Source organism: Anas acuta, chromosome 5, assembly GCF_963932015.1.
Source record: "Anas acuta chromosome 5, bAnaAcu1.1, whole genome shotgun sequence".
In the NCBI taxonomy this organism is placed as follows: domain Eukaryota; kingdom Metazoa; phylum Chordata; class Aves; order Anseriformes; family Anatidae; genus Anas; species Anas acuta.
In genome coordinates, this window is record NC_088983.1 from 44,767,728 (window position 1) to 44,783,451 (window position 15,724).

General features: G+C 34.7%; 1 protein-coding gene across 9 annotated transcripts in view; it reads left to right on the forward strand.

The window, feature by feature from the left end:
- AKAP6 (A-kinase anchoring protein 6) overlaps positions 1 to 10,643 on the forward strand; it is a 284,618-nt gene extending 273,975 nt beyond the window's left edge. For 7 of the 9 annotated variants that reach the window (XM_068684445.1, XM_068684446.1, XM_068684447.1 and 4 more), the window contains one exon: positions 5,113 to 10,643. The gene's annotated coding sequence lies outside the window, so the exon portion shown is untranslated. Of the gene's footprint in view, positions 1 to 21 lie in introns of all 9 variants that reach the window. The other 2 variants (XM_068684442.1, XM_068684443.1) reach the window with 2 other exon arrangements.
- The last annotated feature ends 5,081 nt before the right edge of the window (positions 10,644 to 15,724 follow it).

The window sequence follows — 15,724 nt, forward strand, 5'->3', positions numbered from 1 at the left end:
GCTTTTATTTTTTTTTAACAGTTTTATACAATGAAAGGAGATGAATCACCATCCAGGGTTTCTGTTTTATGGTAGTACTAATCATTTGTGTTAATTACACTAAAATCCTCTAAAATCCTGAATTACATGCCACTGGTCAACAAATGCAGTGGACAGTAGCTGCTCCTACTTTGCACTGACTGGAGCTGCTCTCTTCTGGAATCTTCAAATCTGTTATTTTGCAGAACTTGGGAATCCTTCAAAAGTAATATTTCTGTATCACCTCCTCTTCCTTTACCAACTGAGCTGTGGAACCAGAAACCAGCTCTACTCATTCATCCCCTTCTCCACAGACAGCTGACCTTAGGAGGTATTCACATATGCTTGATGAATCTGAACTTCTGGTTTTACATGGATTTTGAGTGACCAGTGAGTTGGAATTCTAAAATATTTACAGACAATCCATGAAGAATGGCTAAGCAAACTGGAAAATAAGTAGAGAGAGAATGTCATCTCTTGGTGTCAGCTTACCATGACTTATGTTCAGTGAGCCATTATTAGTATTAGGCCAAAAGTTGAGGTTACCAAAATAAGAAATCTTCGCAACATCAGTGAAGAGTGTAATGTGAAGGTAATGTAGAACAAAGACCCAAACACCAAAGCAAATGGAAAGTGTTAGCCACACAGCAGTACTGAAAGCTTTGGTTCTATTTTGTGGTAAGCATTTTGAAACATAAGATGTTTGAACCTAAGTTGAAAATTTGGCTCTGATCTCTTCCAAAGTTTTGGGATGGTTGATATCTGGAGTTTTTAATGTCACATGAATGTCTAACAATAAGCTGCATATTTAACAACAGAAGATCTACAAAGCAACTTCTGGATCAGATCCTATAGAGCTGTTGTTCTGAGTCTCACTAGTTTGGTGAGCCAAAAGCCAACATAGCTGTGCAGTAATACCATTGGTCTTTGGAAACACTCATTCAGTAGACCAGACCCAGTTTGGCAACTCCGAATGCCACTCCAATTCCAAATGCTGTTGCTTATCAGAAGCTGTAGCAAGGGAGTTTCCAGTAAGGCATGAGGTTAAGCACTGGAACAGGTCACCCAGGCTAGTTCTAAAATTTCTATACTTGGAGATTTTCAAAATTAACATGGACATGTCCTTGAATAATCTGATCTACTTTTGAAGATAGTCTTGCTTTGAGCGGGAGGTTGGACCAGATGACATTTAAATTTCCCTTCCCAACTAAGTTATTCTATGATTCTATGATACTACTAGAAGAAAAGGACATTATTCATCGTTGAAACCACTAGTACACACTTATTGCAACCTGTATAGCTATAGCAGAGGATCTGAGCCTATTTATACAAAATAGATTGCTTTGCTCCTGTTGGATATTTAACTTCAGCATTTCCTGATTTTGCTGTATTATACTATTATGCTTTGGGGTTTTCTTTTGCACATTTTTGTTTTACCGACCATTCACATATTCACATATGTATAAATACATCTAGCAAAATCTTTAGGTTATGGCAGCAAAAGTCTACACCTTGCCACTATCTCTTTCAGACACAAATCTATTTGAATAGTGCATTATCTTGGAACTGTCATAGCAGCGAGGATATTTCTTGAATGGCTTTGAAATGGGCTTTCCTGACCTGCTGATTGCCAGTTAGGTTAATACCTGGACACATCCAAACAACTGGAGAAGCAAAGGAAATCAACTGGGAATTACAAAACTGATAAATGATACTATATATTCTAGGATTACATTCAAAAGATTATGTGTATACATAGGCTTCTATGTGGAAGTTGAGATGATGACTAAAGTATGAGGTTGATAAGTGATGATTATGTAAACATAAACTTTTCCTAAATTACTGTTTTATTAATTTTCTTATATTTTTATCCACTCACTTAATTTGAGGAAGAATACTTACTGTGTGTGATTTTCTTCTTGTTCATATTCTTTCACTGATGAAGACAATAACGTATCTTTTCACTTCATTGAAAGTACTTTTCCTCTGAGGATCTCAAAATACTGTATAAACTTCCCCTCAATCTTCAGAACCTCATAGTTACATTGTAGCCAGCTGTGTTTTTCATAAGACTGGGATGTGACAACATGCAGCTAACAAGGCATAAGGACAAAGATTGGACATAGAGGATTTTAATACATGCCCTGCAATACAATGCAATATAATGCAGAGCCTGTATACAACAATTTGATAGGATTATATCAAAACTATAACATTTAACGTAACAAAAAAATAATTTTTGACTTGATGTTGAAAAATAATTTTAAGGTAACAAAGCCCTTCACACTACATTCCACTTTTTAAATATTAGAAGATACGTTGTTTCTTAACAGACATGTATAGCACTGCTTCCATGGAAGTTATGTACTGTGTTATTCCCAGCAGTAAAGCCCTAGGATAGATATAGTGTGTCTCAGGCACATCAAAAAAGGAATATATGAGCTGCTAGATTTGGTTTCACTCAAGTCTGAGCTCCCTTCCCCCATTCACAAGCTTGGTGCTTTAACTTCATCTCTCATGCTATGGGGAATGAATTACAGAAGCAATCTATCCTAATTTGTTAACTTATTCAAATAACAGTTATTATACTTAACTATGCTAAAGATTATCTTTTTGGTGGCAGATTGTTTATTTTTTGATGAGGCTAATTACTGATTTTCTAAAGGTAATTTACATTTATTACTAATACATCTTTTAAAATGTGACAGATAAATGTTGTTCCCATAAGTGTATTATGAAAAAAGTTACTATTTAAAAACACATTATTTAATTTGAAAGATAAATGGCAAACACCATTATTTTTCCTGTAGCACCTGTGCTGTAAGCTCATTTAAATGTGTAATTCCATGTGTAGCTGTAATACTTAGAGAAAAATAATCTATAGTATATGTGTACCTTAAAAGCATACTAAGGTTTCAAAGCTGAAGAAAAGCATAGTTTCAAATGTAGTTTGGTTTTATACTATTTTAGTATGTGCTTTGGATGTACAGGAGAATAAAATGGTGAGGATAATATTTCTGCAAGTGTATGTAAGTTGCAATTCTATTATTTATCAGCGTGCTACAAGAAATGACCAATGTGTTAAAATAATAGCAATTCTATAAGTAGGCTCAGAAATATCTGTCAGCACTGACTCATCTCTCATATAAGCCAACACAGAGTTCTTTAACAGAGGTGCTCATAAAACTATGCTGATTTTGTTTCTTAAGTAGGGGACAGCTTGAAGGAGCTATCTTTCTGTATATGAGCTCATGCAATCTTCTGCTGTCACTGTGACCCACGACTCACCAAAGGGATGGGAATTCTTAGTCACATATTCAATATGTATAGAGATCAATACATCGATCTCTTTTTCTTTATGTGGTGTGTCTGGAGTCATTTCTAGAAAATATGATATACTTCTGTGTGTTACCTGTTAGTGCTTACAAGTAAGTCTCAAAAGCTATTTCCTTCCTTTTGTACAGAATCTGTAATTTCAACTTAAGTATTAACTTAATTTGGAAAAAAAATATTTTGTTTGGGCTTAAGAAAAATAAATCTGACAGTGCTGCAATGTTGGCCAGAATGTCCCACCACTTACAATACCCAGAGAAGCCCAGGAGAGAGGGATGGCTCTATGGCTGATGCCCAGGACTGCTACTCAGAAGCCTGGCTGTTATTTCCTGCTCAGCAATGGATGTTTTTGTATGGCTTATTCCTTCCCTTCCTCAGTTTTGTTAGCAGCAAAATAATGAGAATAATGATTGATGGGACCTGTGAAACATGATTCATTCACTGAGAAGTGTTTTGAGATCCACAGATAAAACATGATACAGAAATGCAAAGTACTGTTAGTTAATTATACATTACAGGAGAGAAATAATATAGAGGTTTACAGAATAACTAGTATGTAATAATTTACTTTTAGAAAATGGAACTACAAGAGTAATCTAAATTTTTGCTTATTTTTTTTTCTTACAATTTTTATAGGGAGATGGATAGACCAATGTTTCTTTATAGAATTTAAAATACTCTGACTTTTTAGCTCCTTACTGTCGTAGCTGACTTCTTTAAAAGAATTAAATAAACAGATAATCTTTTATTATCTGTGAATTACGTATTTTTTGAAAAACCTGACATAATCCATCAGTGAGACTTTTCTTACTATAGATACATAAAACTCCTGCCAGAGTTGTAGAAACATTTTGAAACATTTTGATAATCTTCCTCTTTATTCACATCAGTTCTTCCTTAATTTCTAAACAAACTGTTGAGCTTTTCATTCTTTTCCTGTAAGTATATTTCTTCTATAACTGGGGGGGGGGGGGCTAGTTACAGCAAATAAGATCAAAGGAGAAGGTAACTGGATAGATCCAGATACTCCTGCTTAATTTGGAAGGCACATAATGCATGTCTGGAGTGCCTCCTAGGAAATGCCTACAAGATGTACTTTGCACTAATCTTTGAGCTGTATTCTGACAGTTATTTCTTCATAATCCTCATCATAAGCCTGTGCTCTTTGATGAATAGTTTAACCCTAAACTCCAAGCTGGATAATTCTATAGTATGAAAATTTAACTCATTGCTGGTACTAGAAGTGTCTAAATAGCTATTTACAATTTAAAAAGACAGTGATGACACTGACAGTTCTATTCACTGAACACTTCTGTGACAATCTGTTCCTTCTCTCTTGAAATCTCATTTTATATGTTTACATAAGTATTAAACTAAGTGACGGGTAGATCTTTTTGTTGTTTGCCTTTTAAAAACCCCTATGTTTTCATTGATCGGTGCACCTTTGAGTGCACTAAAGGTAAGTTTGCAGGTAAGGATGAGGACAGGATCCAGGGAAAAGGTCAGATTTGATGACTTCCATTGTTTCTTTAGAAACAAAGTCTTTACAAAAATCAATGAGTTTTCTACATCAAAACAATTTTTACACTACCTTGTACCTCAGGCTGTTAAAAGTCATTGTTTGCCTACTGTATGCTTCTGCATTAAAGGCTCTGGCATGTGATAATTTAATGAGTATCTATGGTTGTTCTGGAAGAGCTATGTTTTGCAAATAAAACTGCATTTTCTGTAACCTGCTATTACTTTTTTGTTTCCTTTTAGAAACTTGGCTGCAATTCAGGTGCAGGTTCATCCTGTAAACCCTGGGATGACCTCCAATTCCATTGTATCACTGCCTTTCATTACACTGACTCCCAAGATAAATTTTCTTTCCAAATGTGATTTGTCCATGTTGGCTTTGTGATCAGGCTGCATATGCTAGTTCTATTTCAGTGATCATCTGGTATGGTAGCAAAGCCATTTGCTTTCTCATGGATTCCTCTCCCAAGCTACCTCTAATGATCTGCCCTTCCTAAATTGGATGCTCCTGTACTTATCACTGGGTTCTGTTTGTTAAAGTTTTGAAGTTCCACAGATTTCATGATCGGTCTGGTTTATCTTTTCAGAATTGTACCTGCCAGTACTCCTCTATTTTATGTATCAAATTTAATATTTATGTGTATAATGCATAAGTTTATTGAAACTATTTTATGTTTAAAGTGACAATTTTGTTGGATTGCAGCAAAAAGAAGTCATTAGCTCTCCTTAATCAATACATCTAAAAATTAAACAAACAAAATACCATTTTATTTATTTCATTTTAAAATTTAATCTATGCAACACTTCAAGAAACAACTGCATGGTGTTGTATATTAGGAACTGTTGACATTCTATTGAATTAAGTACAACATTTTTTTTTTATGCTTCTTGAGGTGGTAATGAGAAAAAAAGTTTTTAAAAATGTGTGCCTTGCTGTATTTCTTATACCATTTATTAAAAAGCTGCTTTCACAGTAAAATTATGTTGGTTTGAAAGGAGGAAATAGCAAGGTTAAGATGTGTGAATAATTTCTGTATATATGTATACCCAAGTGCAAACATTGATGTATAATGACAGTATAAAATGCTTTCATGTTTGTGATGTCCAGTGATGTGGAAAATATAAGCCTTAAAAACATTAGATTGCATGGTAATTAGAATTGGCATAATAAACATAGTTTATTGGGGAAAAAAAAATAAAGCAGAACTGGTGATCTGTTTTAACCGCGTACCAAGAACAGAATGCTGCATCGAAGTACAGAGGAGTACCTTTTTGTTTGCAAATATTTCCTAGACAGATGCAATTCCATAGCTGGTGAAGGCTTGAGTTACCGGGCTCAGAGGTAAAGATCCTTTTCCTTAAAGATTCTGTGGGTCTCCTAGGTCAGATAAAGAGACACAAATATTTAGTAGATCAAGCTAGTACACTGCCAACAGCAGTTAACAGTGGTCAAGCATGCTTTTATATCAAATTTCCGCCCCCCACACACACATCCCTTTAAATCACTAACAGTTGGATTTGGGGTTGTAAATTGTTCTCTGACTCTTAAAATTTCATTCATTTTCTTAATGATATTGAATAAGCTTTATATATATCAATATATATTATATGTAAGTATATATAATATAAATATTTAATATATATTTATATGTAACTATGTTTTAATATATAGTTTATATTACAGTTTATATTATTTACAGTTTATTGTTTAAATAACTTAGACTGTACTTTTTAAAGGTTTTTATCTTGTGCTAAAACCATACTGGGTGGCTAAAACAAGCCAGACCTACCTCTGCAAACATTATATTCATCTCCTGAAAACACTGTTGTGAAGGGATGTCAAGAAAGTTTTAAGGCATGGAATACTCTTCCACACCATCTTTTATATATATATTTTTCCATTTATACAAATCCTTTTGCAAAAAGCTTCAGTGTTCTACTACCTTTAAAAAATGTGTTCCAGTTTGAGAAGCTTAGCTAGTAGCTTAGATGAACTATACCAACCAGATGATATATTCATATAAAACTGAAGTAACAAGCGTTTAAAATAAAACCTCATGTTTTTCAAATTAACAGCTTCCTATTACTGCAAGAAACAAGTCATTTATCTCTCAATTTAAATTTCCACTACATAGCTTTGATGTGGGTAGGGCAGCAACTCCTAGCTTAAAGAACATTAATAAGAAGAAGCAATTCTTAAGAGAACCTTTCAAATCTGTAATGTTTTCTGCTCTTGCATATCTTGTGACATGTATATATCTGTTAGGTTGGACCTAGAATTATCTAAAATATATAACTGTATAGCTAAAGGTCACTAATATATTTTAACTATTTTTAAAATTATACAGAAAGTGATTCAGAATATAACTCCTAAGTTTAGTAACATATTTATAGTGTCAATTATTTTAATTTAGGAGTCATTTGTAAAATGGTCTTGACATGGAAACTAGGATCATGCTTTTTTTGTCCCAGCTTTTTCTGTTTTATGTTGTATTTTCTTAAACTTACTTTGTCTATAGTCAGACCTTACTCTATGATGACAGAAAAACTAATAAATCAGAGGCTTTTCAGATCTGTCACTTCACCCAACAGACTGTGCAAAACTCCATCAATTACTTGTATTGTTCTATTAGACCATTTGTCACAAATTCCATTTTTCTCCTAGGGGAAAATAGTAGTACTTGTCATATCAATAAGCCACATACTCATTGTACAATATCTGGAGTATTGGTCACAACTCAAATTTCAGTGGGTCTTTGCTGAGATCTACTGAACATTTTAATTTAACTAGTATTTCCATGTCTATATTATTTAGTCTTGTGAGATAAAGCCATCATTTTTATGACTCTAATGCAAGACCCATCATCATTATCAGCTACTTTTTCTGGCATGGTTATAAGCATCTAAGCATCACCTTTTTTTTTTTTCCTCTCTCTCAGAATATGTTAGATTCTGATGTCAATAAAAATTTAAAAATTGATTTCTAAATGAAAACGCTGACATATACTATACAGGATTTGTTTGTGTCTTAGTATAAGTCCTATACTTATGACCAGACAACTTATGACCAAGTTGTACATAGAACTTACATGAAGTCCTAGTGCTAACTCCCTAAGGAAAAAATACTGGAATACTGTAAAATTAATGTTGATATACCAATATACCCTCTAAGTTCGGCTCATTCCCATATAGATCCTGTTCACTTCTTGGGAAATTCTCTTGTGGTGCAGAAGCACACTACAAGCTTTCTGCAGCATTTATCCCCACCTAAAGCTCCATAGGCTGCTTTTTATTCCGCATGCTTCCTGGCTCGTGCTTGAACAACATCTGCAATGTGTGAGGAGGCCATTTGACAGCAATGGCCCTGACACGTGGATCTCTCTTTCCGGCCTGCTTTGCATTCCTTCCAAAGAGAGCCAGAGCTCTCCAGCTCTAAGCAAAGGGAATGCATGCTAATACTAGTGGCAAAGCACATGCCTGAGACTTACGATTTAAAAGGTGTTTTGTAATCGTGGTAGTTTTATGTATGGATAGCGTTGTGAACCACAGCCCAAATCTCTTTCTCACTTAACAGTTTGTGTTTTTTCAAAGGTAAGTCATGGACTATTTTACAGAACAGTGCCTCTGCATCTTTGTTATAATATGAGAAATTTAGGTGGCATCTCTACACCCGTGGGGTTGATTGTGCTCTTCGTTGTGTATTTGTGTACGCATAAGAAAACAAATACATGCACGCCAGCAAAGATACTGAAATGCTTTCTGTTTGTTTCACAATAAACAGTTTCTGGAATGGTTGAAATGAACAGTTTGTGACAGATGGTATCTCAACCATCCTCCTTCAGAATGGTGAAGGGATTCATGGATGTTGTAACCCCAAGTCCCATGTCCCATGTTTTAGAATTTCATTCCAATTCTCCTGTGTTGAGTGAAACAATATATTTTGACAAAAATGTGCCTGGTATAAGGGCTCTTAAAATGTTTAGTATTTATTTATGTATTTATTTTTGCTTGAAGACATCAAGAACAATGTTGATTGTGAAGGTTTCTGTTCTTCAGAGCACAGTAAAAGGTTATTAATGTTTAGGCCAGACCATACTCATGCTTGGCTCAAGAGGATTAACGGGGATGTCAGGTTCTTAGCCAAGTCAATCTCCTTCACTGACAAGTTTCTACAAACTTATTCCTAATAATAGCATCACTTGGAGAGGGATTTTGGCCAGCAAATGACATCTGATCTATTGCCTTCAGTGCTATGCTTCTAACTTTTTAGACTCACCCAGTCCCTTATACTTTTTCTATCAACCCAAATAGCTTACATTTTTCATGTGACTACTGTTCGCTCAGTAAGTGCATGCTCATCCCTGATTTTAGAAAGGTTTTTAAGGACTAGATCATAAATGAACTTGGTGTCACTTAGGTTTGTGCACTGGCTGAATTCTAAGTGCTTCAGTGCTTTAAAAATGTAATTTCCAATGTAATAGCAAGTAGTGCTGCTTTATTTCTGGGGTGGGGAGAAATAAGCCAAGTTAAAAGTGGAGTTAGAATTTTGCAGGTCAGTAATTTTAGTGTACAAACATTACTGGGATAATATAGTTATTGATAAACTAATCATTAAAAATAAAAGAAGCACCGAACTACATCATACTTGAAATGATATGGCATGGAAAAGAAAGAGAAGTAAACGATTTTACTTCTGCCTTGTATTGAGCTCATATCTCTGTGACATTCTAGGAATGTGAACGGAAATGAAAATAATTTCAAAAACACATGCAATTTTTAAAAGATTTTTCTCATCTTTGTAATTACTATGAGGATGTTTTAAATGCAGTGAGGATCCAGTTGTAGCATTTGCCAAAGAAACATTATGAGAGTGACAGGGAAAGGGAAACATATTTGACAAGGTTTCAAGCAGTAGTGGAAAAACACAAACCATTCTTGATGCACTTCATTTACAGCATGATAAAGATCAGACTCTGGAAGCACTGATACAGAGTATCAACCATCTACCCCACATCTATTTATTTTTTTTTTTATTTTTTTTTTTCCGGGGGAGATAAATGCTACTAAAAATAACATGCCCTCAAGCGATGTGGTATGGTAATTTTTCATACAAGATACAAAATATGTACCTGAACTTCTGCTTTATAGCTCTGGAATCAAAAGTCTGATTACAGAACTCTCTAGATGGCATGGGTTTTGTTTCATCTTTGTAAGGAACAAGACCAAATGTGGGCTAATAAACATCTGTCTCTGACAAGCTCGAAAATGAAGTTTTAACAAGTAGACTTAAAATATTATAGATTGGCAGACAAAACAAACAAACAAACAAAAACACCACCACCACCAAAATCCTTCTGTAAATCTAATAGTCCCTTGTCAGTAGTTTAATCAAAAAATACTCTAAGCTTCTAAGCTTTGTTGTATTATGGTATTTCGATTAGCTGATCATTATTTATCCTGACATAATGATGCCAGACAGATCTATATCTCTGTAGTGTTTGGTTTACTTACTTCATAGTGCCAAAAAGTTTATGGAAATGTCTTTTCAATGGTTAAAACTGGTAAGAACCAAAGGAAATCCCACAGCTCTGTTAGGCTGCTGAGCATGTGTGCCAGCCCAACTGATCAACAATGGTTTTGGTCATATCATTTTGGAGGCAAAGTCTTTAGCAAGCTTTTCATACACATAAAGTTATATTTTCTACTATTAATATGACTACTAAAGAAATCTTCCTCTGTAACAGGATTTCTCTATAAATGAAAACACAAATGTTTCTCAGGCCTGTTGCTGTTCATTTTACACGCCCCTGCATTTCTTACTTATAAGTATTTCTTACTTATATTTATAAGTATATCTTATATTTATATATATAAAATGCTTATCACTGCATTAATAATCTTTCCTTGGAACTACTGAGTCTGGAACTGATCTTCTGAGCCAAACAGTTCTCCACCTGGACCTTTTCTTCTTGCACAATTCAGCTACTAAAGAAAGCATTTGCAACTTCCAGTTGTCACAGAGGGAGTCAGAAAGCTGCAGGCAATTTAGAGGCATCATTTTGAAAGGTATGCACATGGAAGGCAGAAAAATCAGGGGTTGGAGTGAAGAGAAGTTAACTGGTAGATATGTAATGGCTGCAGCTGTGCCAGCGAGGCTGGGGGGAGAATTTGTATCTGCATATATCATGCTGTCTGAGAAGAAGAGACAAATAGAAGATGAGGTGGAGCTTCAAGGATGGTTGATGGGAACTAGCTCTGGTTAAAATATTTGTAGAATGATAGCAGCATACAGTGTATTGAAACAGATTTATCTCTACTGCTAGACTTGTTATTGCAAACTGTAAAGTGATGCTATTCATGTATACTCATTTTTCTGAATCTGCTGTTCAGTATGCCAAGCATATCAATCAGATGTACCATTGTCAGTTAATTAACATTTGATTGCATTAAACATAGGGTGTTGAAGAGGAGGTTTCTTCTCTGAGGGGGAGGGGTATCTATGTGTGAGTTCTTTGCAGGGGAGGGACGTGTTCTTAATAATTATCCTCAATTTTGAATGAAGTCAAACTGCAGTCTGTACATAGCTCTGTCCCACTTGCCTACAGTAAGAGATGAAGATAAATTAAGCATGTCAGCACCTTAGTCCTGAGCCATATATCCTACATACTGGCTTTTCATATGTAGAACAACATACAGAAATGTAAAGGTCACCATATTAGATAAGTGTAGAACTGAGGTGTGAGGAGAGGAAGAGAAAGAGAGAAAAAAATTTGGAAAAAGAAAAGAGAAAAAAAAGAGAGAAAAAAAAGGAAAAAGAATGAGAAAGAGAAAAATAAAAAAAAGGATGAAGGAGGGGGAAGAGGGAAAGTTATGTCTCCAGTATGTATCTGTGATTATTTGATAGCATTTTGTAACACAACAGGCATGATAGTATTCAAAATAATGAATGGTTTGTCTAAGACAAATCTTTCTTTTTTCTCCCAGCCCCATAATATGAAGTCACTCACAAAAATGGATTGGTGGTGAATTTAGACATGATGGAAGGAGATACTGTACTCCTTTACATGATATATAATTAATCTGTGGAATTTCATTTCTACGAAAAAATTACTGAATCAAACAGCTTAGTGGGATTGTGAAGGAGTCTAAATATAGAACAGACAGCTGTGCTAAGATAGCAGGTTAGTTCAAACTAATGACAGTGGAGAGCAAACTTCAATTCTCCATGGTGAAAGCTGTTGTCCTCTGAAAGAACGAGAAATTTCCCAAATCCTACACAAAAATGGCCAAAGCAAGATTTCTGACTTTCTCTGAGGTGATTAGAAATGTGCCACTGACAGATACAAGAAACATTAACAAGCATAGAAAATGCCCTTGTTTCTTCCTCTTCTTTCTCCTGTTGAGAATGAAGATGTGATCTGTCAGAAACAAATTATTCCAATTACTTGAGAAGCTATTGTGCTGTGGCATAAGAAGTTTCAAATATGATTTCGTGGATAACTGTAGCCATTTTTCCATATGCCATATGTAACATATACCTGGTTACCTAGGAGTTAACTGTGATAAATTATGTTTCAATAAAGAAAACACTTCTATTTCAGGCCAGTTGGGTAACAATATTTCAGAAGAATAACCCTTCTTTAATCATATACTTTGATGGAGGAATGCTCATAAGCACATCAGCACAACTCAATTCTTTCTACGAGGACTGACATCTTAAACTGCTCTAAACAATGAATCACCTTGTCAAATAAAGTGTGAAATGGAAAACCTGTTTTCAAACTCATCTGATATAATGACATTTACAACAACATGTTTGAGGTGATAAACCAACAATAATAATTATATTTCTCTTAGAAGACTTTTATTGTATTTCAAAAGTTTTATGCAATTTTATGCCTTTTTTTTTTTTTTTTTATTCAAGAAAATTTTATACCAGGACTTTTATGTTACGGGTCTTTAAAACAAGCCAGCAGGCAACTGCCTAACTGCCTTTTGTATACAACTGGAACTCTTAATTTTAACATTTTCTTAGAAGAAACTGTAGTTTCAATTGAAAGCCAAACATATATCTACCTGAAGATTCAGGTGGTTCTTTTAGAATAAGATACACATTAAAATGATTTCCTTGTGAGCTTTCAATGGTGATCAATACTATTTATCTTTCTTGATCCTTATCACCATGGTAAACATAATAATGAAATATCTCTGCACATATTTCTTAAGCTTAGTCAAATTGAAACGGCTGTATGAAGAAAGCCCTTGTTAATCCTAGAAATCTACCCTTGGCATTTTATCATACGCTCATGAGGTTTGTGGAAGGCTAAAAACAAAAACATTTTCAGGAATATCCTTCCAGTTGCTCCTGCCACTACCAGAGCAACATTTTGGGCTTGCCCTGTCTCACTTACTACAACTGGCATCTCTGAATGGGGTCTGAGATTTCATCAAAACAGATTAGCAGCTGACCCCTGGCATATCTGAGATCTCATCCAGTTCTCCTAATAAGAAGGTTTGATGTGACATATTTAGATATATTGGAATTGCAGTTATTTAGTATCTGCAACAAGCACTTATAGATCTGATGCTGTAGAAAAACTGTGTCTCTGGAGAAAAGCATGACTATCAGCACTGAATATGTGTTGAGCTGGAAAACAAAGGCTTAAGAAGGTGGAATAAACTTTCCTGGCACTGGTGAACAGCAGCTGATAATCTTTAATAAGAAGGAAAGAAATGACAGATCAGGTACTGAGAAAGCAGAATTTGGTAAATGATGTATATGAGTCAGTACATGGAGAAGAATAAATCTGGTGGAACTTCTGCACAACCAACAAAGCCATTTCCCAAGGTAGGTATGGACTACAAACAGAATTACTGTAACTACAGTTATATACTTGCATCTGAAATTTGGTAAGTTGGTAAGTATATCATCTTTACAGTAATATTTGCAGATTTATTAGTTTGGGAAAAGATGTCCTCATCTTGTACTTCATTACCAGTGGGACCTCATAACAAAATGTTCAAAAAAAAGTCTCATTTAAATTTATTTTCCCTTCTTAAAATTCATCTATTCTCCAAATTCTTCTTCTTTTATGACTGTACTCTTTTTCTGCCTTGCACAAAAGGTAACAATACGTTTTGGAATAGTATTTATTATTGAAGGTAGAGTGCAAACAGAAACCCACCAACACTTCCTCTGTACCCCTACTCACAAATAAACATGTGGGACATTTCTCATCAGCCAAATTTAAAAAGAAGCAAAATCACCTAATATACAGTTCTTCCATTTAGTCCCATCCACAATTAAAAACAAATCCAAAGAGTCCTTCAATGCAATTTCATTGTGACAATGTTAGTGAGTGGAAGCCAAGCTGTTTGTACATAAGGATCCTTAATGGATACTGGTTCTGAAAAGGGAGCTCCTTCTGTTTCCTTTACCAGTAATACCTTCACCATAAACTAGGCTACAGACTCTCATTGTTGGTTTTGCTTATCAAGAAATTGTGCTTTCAACATAGAAGAAATTAGAATGAAAGGGGGAAAAGATCCCTTAGTATTTCTTCCTTTGCAGTGTTGGAAACCAAGTTGAATAGTTGAGGTCTTGTGTTCCCTAGGGCATAAATAAACAATTAACTAGTAATACACAGTACAAGCATGGAAACTGGATAAAATCAGGAAACAGTCCTGTAAAAAGGCAATAATGTTACCATGTAAAAAAGCCACAGTGGCCCCAGAAAATGATACAAGATGATTTTCTGTTGCGGAGATCTCAGACAGAAGCAACTAATCTGAACTCATTAAAGTGCTAATAATATGAGATGAGTGCCTACAGAATCAGAGGGCTAGCACCTGTTTGAAGTGTGGCAAGTGACTGAAAAAAAGTTTCAGCACCCCTCCTTGCCCCAGATCCTTAAGCATGCTTGCATACTATATACTTAAAAAATTCATAGTGATTTCTTAGTGCTACAGCCGTTTCATCCGTGCCATGCTTGATCATATGTCAATACTTTTGATTAAATAACAGCCTGGCATTTTAAACATGATAAGTTTTCCATGGTCCTGCATATTACATACTATTTTATACTAGCCTGAATGTTTTCATCATTTCATTCTGGATAAAGAAATCTGCTTCAAGGTTCACTTATAAATAGAAGGTTTTAAACTTAGTCTATTTCACAACCAGATCTTTACTTTTCATTGTTATAAATATATTTGGAAACATCAAATAATTGCTTTGAATTTGAGTATTGAGTTATATAAGAAAATACACATTTGAAATACAAATGTTTGTATTTTAAAGGAATTCTTACAGTTAAAAAAATAACTATATATTTTTAAAATCTCATGGCAATTTGTGAATGTTGCTGCCAACACAAGATTTTGCAGAACTTAAATCCACTTCAGAATTACAGTTGCTAAATACACAGAGCCATAGCACAGGACAAATCGCCCTTCAGCACTGGCTAATGACAGAAACCTGGTATCTTCTTGTCCTAGAATATAGACATGAAAAAAATAAGAAAGAGCCAAAAAAGGACCCTTAGGTGTATCACTCAGATAAATCCCATAGATAAGATGATGAAATGGTGCCTGGATTTGAATATTTGGCAACTTCTGTGAGACTAAGTTTATACTGATGTTTAAGGCAGGAAAATGGAGTAGGTATTGCACTATTGATTTGTCTTAAAATCCACAAGTGAAGGGGATTTACATAAGACAATGTTGAAAGGCTTAGCTTTTATTAGTGTAAAACCAAAAGCTTTAATGTTTTTTATATATTTAATACTTCATGTGTTTTTTTCTAGTGCTTGCTTATGAACACTGAGCAGCTGAATAATTCAGTGATTCCAAAATT